Raw genomic sequence first — 5,591 nt, forward strand, 5'->3', positions numbered from 1 at the left:
GGAGCAAAATCAGCAACACAGACAACTCTGAGTTCATAAGATTTCTACACTAAATATAAAGCTCTTCTAGAAATAAGTTAACTGATTTATTTTGCTTTTTAATGTATTCACAAGAGATTGACACCTAAACAAAATAAAAATTCTAAATGATAAGAAAAAAAAGACTATTGACTCAGTGACATCACTCTCAGGAATTCAGCCTGAGAAAATAATCTAAAAGAAAAATATTCCTGGGGCGCCTGGATGGCTTAGTTGTTTAAGCGTTTGCCTTCGGCTCAGGTCATGATCCCAGGTTCCTGGGATGGAGCCCCACGTCGGGCTCCCTGCTCAGTGCGGAGTCTGTTTCCCCCCTCCCTCTGCCCCTCCCCACTGCTTGTGCTCTCTGTCTCAAATAAATAAATAAAATCTTAAAAACAAAGAAAAAATTCTCTATGTACAAGGAAGTTTGTTCACAGCAGTGTGTTTATAAGAGCAAAGCAGACTGGTAACAACTTAAATGTTCAACAATGACAACAATAAGACCTACAAATATCCGTTGGAACTTGGCTCTGTGCCAGGCCCTTGCCATACGTTATTTCATCTGATCCTCATCACAGCCGTATGAGGTAGACTCTGAGCTTATCGCCATTGTATAGACAAGCACAAACGCGTGATAACTTGTCCAAGGTCAAACAGCTAGTAGGTGGTGGAATCAGGATTTAAACTGTGGTCTATGGGTTTATAAAAATCCAAACCTGTGCCATGTAATGGTTGGAAAATGAAGCATGTTGTCATAGATATGTTGCACCGTTCTGAACAGATAAAAGTAAAACAAATTTGTATACACACTATAATCACAACTGTGTAAACTATGTGTTAAAAACTCAAGAATCCTGCGGAGTATCTAGAAGCATGTTTCAGTAAAACATGAATGTCCAGGGTGGGTTTCTGGGGACCAGTGGGTCTATTGGCTCTGAATCGTTTTTGGGCTATAAGACCTGTATTAGTCTCTTTGGGTCACCGAAACAAAACACCACAGGCCAGGTGGTTTAAATAATTAATTTTCTCATAGTTCCAGATACTAGAAGTCCAAGATCAAGGGGCCCGCAAATTCAGTTGCTGCTTAGGCTCTCTTCTTGGCTTGCAGATGGCCACCTGCCTGCTGTGTCATCACATGGCATTTTCTCTGTATGTGTATGGAGAGAGAGATCTCTAGTATCTCTTTCTCTTCTTATAAGGATACCAGTCCCACCAGATTGGGGCCCCACCCATATGACCTCATTTAACTTTCTATTTTTTGTAAAAGATTTTGTTTATTTATTTATTTATTTATTTGAGAGCGCGCGAGAGAGCATGAGCTGAGGGAGAGGCTGAGGGAGAAGGAGAAGCAGATTTCCTGCTGAGTGGGGAGTCCGATGCGGGGCTCCATCCCAGGACCCTGGGATCATGCCCTGAGCCGAAGGCAGACTCTTCACCGACTGAGCCACCCAGGCACCCCCTCATTTAACTTTCTAAAGGCCCTACCCCCATATACAGCCACAATGAGGGTTAGGGCTTCAACGCAGGAATTTTTGAGGCAACATGATTCAGTCCATACCGGGACCCCTTTGAGAGCCTGGTGAAAGCTCTGTACACCGTCTGCGGAGCCTGCACACGTTGCCTCCCCACAACGCTGCACAAGATTTCAGGAAGTTCATGGACCCCAGGTTGAGAACTGCTCTTTCAGGCCGACTTCCTCTTTTCAGAGATGGAGAAACGGTGGTTCAGAAAAGAGAAGTGATTTTCCACAGATTAGGAGAGAGCCAGGTCTCATGATTCCTCATCTAGTGCTTGCCCAAGTTTACTCTGCCTTCTTCTAAGCCTGTTAGATCAGCCATCCAGGGTGACCCCAGCACGCCACCGGTCCTCCAGACAGGGTGAAGGCCGCAGCCACTTCTTCACCTGGGGTGCTTACATGGGGTAACAAGGCTCTAGCTGTAACCGCCAGCAAGGGAGATGGATTTCAGGGCCTCAGACTAGTCAGGAGGCTGTGAAGAAGCCACACCACCTGCAATATCCAGCCACAGGAGACCTGAGGGTGAGGAGAGGCAAGGGCTCCGGTCTTGCGGAAGGACAAAGTGGAGACTGAAGAGGCACAGCCCTGGACCACTGGTGGCCTTGATGCGGCATTGTCCCTCTAGCTCTGACTCCTCACTTGTACACTGCCCAGGAGTCGGGCTATTTGATTCCTCCAAGAGTTCTTCTAGCTCTTGTATTCTGTGCTTCTATGATACCGGGGCAGGAGGCATGGAGGAAAAATGAGTTGAGGCATTATGGGCAAAATAAGTTTTTTCAAAATGTCTTCTAATGGTATCATAGAATTAGCAATAAAGAAAATGTCGTTTGGGGGTGCCTGGGTGGTGCACTTGGTTAAGCATCCGACTCTTGATTTTGGTTCAGGTCCTGATCTCAGGCTCGGGGAGACGGAGCCCTGTGTCGGGCTCCATGCTCGGCAGAGAGTCTGCTTAGCACTCTCTCCCTCTGCCCCTCGCCCTCTCTCAAAAATAAATAAATCTTCAAAAAGAAAAAAAAAAGAAAATGTTGTTTAAAGAGATGAAAAAGCCCTAAGAAGAATCTGGAAAGACCCTTTAAATACTTAGTCATTTAAAGTAAAGTTTTGACGTAAATGTTTCCTTTATTTCTGCTTCAGGCCCATCCTTAAACAAGACAGGTGAATTATGGTAGCTGGACTTCTAAGAAAAGGTGTCAAGAGAATGGAGCGGCATTTAGAATGGGAAATGCTACTTATCTTTAGGCAGAGGCGGTGGTCCCAGAGAATCATTTTGTTTCATTTCATTGGTCAGTGAAATAAATAACCGTGACATCCTTCCTACGGACCCTCTCAATGCCACAAAGCAGTGTGGAGCCTAAACTTGGGCTCCTTTGGGGGAACGCAAGACTAGAAACAAAAGCAGGGGAAACTCATGGCGTGAGGTCTAACTTTTCAGGAAAATTCTAGATTTGCTCCCTACCAACAGTCAGGCCTTGAAGGGCTGCCCACACCCACTTGCTGTTTCTTCTACCTGTCAGTGCCCCATGCCTAGTTTAACACATCATCGGTCTCGGTTTCTGTCTAGGGAGAAGAAAGGGGAAGAAAAGAGTTGCTGGTGGGGGAGCAGGGGTGAAGGCTGGTGTGAAGAGGGAAGTGTCAAACAGGCAAGGGAGATGCAGTGCGCCAAAACCACCACCGCCACCATCACCACCACCACCACCTTTAATTGTCACGAATAACCCGTTCAGTCCCAGTGGCTAATCGGCTAATTACAAAGAACAGGAGGCACTCCAAAGGCGGGGCATCCACCCCTTACTTCTCACAACCAGCCTTGAACGGCACTGCCCTCAGCTGGACCAATCCGTGTATTACAACGCAGGCCCTTTGGATTTTTGGCTTTACTGCTTTCAGGTTCTTGGTCCTCCACCTCTGAGAGGGAGTGGCTGGGGAAGGCAGAAATCTCTGTAAAACGGCAACCATAGTGCAACACCTTTGTGGGTTTTCCGCACAAAGTAACAATTAGATTCTGCATGAAAATATACCACTCAAACATGGAATACTTGTAAAAAACTGAGACTGATTTACATATTATAATTATGTAAACATCGTTCCCATCATTTTTAGTAAAATCTATGAAATTTTGAACATAAGGCTATCAATACAAATGAAGTGAGATTATTAATCTTAATGAGGCCTGTTGTAAATAAAGGAAGTAATTTTAGTTTTACTTCAGGTTATAACATAATTACAATATGTTTGTACTACTGTGTTATTTCCCTTAGCATTATTTCCCCCCCCCCATTTACAGTAAAGGTAACATAGACAGAGAAAATGTCACAATCATATGCATATTCTAATAAATGATTATCAAGTGAATTCCTCTGTAAACTCCCTGGGTCACAGAAGAGAACACTGTCTATATCCTCCAAGGCTCCTGAGGTTTCCCTGTCTGGTCTTAGCCCCATTTTCTCCTCCAAAGAGGAAATCCACAATCTTACTTCTGTGACCACCCTTTCCTCGCTTTTCCTCATGGTTTTATACACAATACATGCATCTTTGTTTTATTTTTCGGGGGGGAGGGGCAGAGGGAGAGAAAGAGAGAGACTCTTAAGAAGGCTCCACGCCCAGCATAGAGCCTGACACGGGGCTCGATCTCACAACCCTGAGATCATGTCTTGAGCAGAAATCAAAAGTTGGATGCTTAACCAACAGAACCACCCAGGCGCACCTATATATGCATCTTTAAATCCTACACCAGTGCTGCCTGTTATTTACAGTTATAAAAATGAAATCATTAAATATACCAGTATTGTTTCTTGCTTCTTTTATTCACTCTTACATTTGTAAGACTCATTCTTATTATTCTGTGTAGTGGTGCTTTGTGCATTTTTGCGGATGAGGAAGTATTCCCTCATATAAATGTGCCACAAATCATTGATCCAGCCCATAAAAGTAGAAATTTGTGTGATTCCCCTATTTGTAAGAAATTTGTAACAAAAATACTATTCATAAAACTTCCTGTGATGCCATTAAAGGGGTGCTTGTAACGCATATATTTAAAAGAGGAGAGCTGAAAGTTAATGAGAATAGTTAGAAAAAAATCAAGCAATAGAAGCTCAAGAAAAGATGAAGGAGGCAATAAAGGGAAAAGGAATCAGTGAAAGAGGAAACAAGCACACAAGAGACAGGATCATAAAGGCAGGAGTTGGTTCTTTGGGAAAAAGAATAAAATTGGTGAAACTCTAATGAGATAGGTCCAGGACACAAGGGAGCACAACACCGACGTCGGAAAAGAGAGGGTAGAAATAACCACAGAACCAAATGATCAAAATTAACATCAAGTTGTGAGACAACTGACATCAAGAATATCCTGATGTCATGCGCCGAGAAGGACAGAACATCGCCTGTGTAGTACTCCTGCCCAACATGTTTCACCTGAAACTAAACAGGGAAAGCAATCAGACACATCCAACCTGAGAAGCTTTCTGAACCCCTGGACCAAATCTTAAATTTTCAAAGTGTGATAATTGCATTAAGACTTTGTAGCAGACCATGATTTTTCTTAAGAAATACATGCTGAAGTATTTAAGAACGATATACCGTAATTTCTTCAATGAAACATTTAAAACACACACACATACACACACAGACACACAGAGGAGGGACAGAAAATGACATATGTGACAAATAATAATGGCTGAATCCAGGTGAAGGATCTATGAGTGTTCCTTGCAATTTTCTTAGGAAAATTATCTGTAGGAGAGACATTTTCAAAAATAAAATCTGAGGAAAAAGAAGATATACACCGTTTTATGCCTATCAGTTTGAAAACTCAGAAAAAGGTGACCAATGTCTAGAAAAAAACAACCTGCCGAAAGTGACAAGAAGGAATAGCCAACCTGAATTGTTCTATAACCACACAGAATATATCACTAGTCAAAAAGCTTTTTTTTTTTTTTTAAATCCAGGCTCCTCCACTGACTTTGGACAAACACCTTAGGCAAAAACATTTTTAATGTGACATGAATTCATAGAAAAACTGGAAAAAGAAGGATACTCCCCAGAACATTTTGTGAGGACA

Source organism: Ailuropoda melanoleuca, chromosome X, assembly GCF_002007445.2.
Source record: "Ailuropoda melanoleuca isolate Jingjing chromosome X, ASM200744v2, whole genome shotgun sequence".
In the NCBI taxonomy this organism is placed as follows: Eukaryota; Metazoa; Chordata; class Mammalia; order Carnivora; family Ursidae; genus Ailuropoda; species Ailuropoda melanoleuca.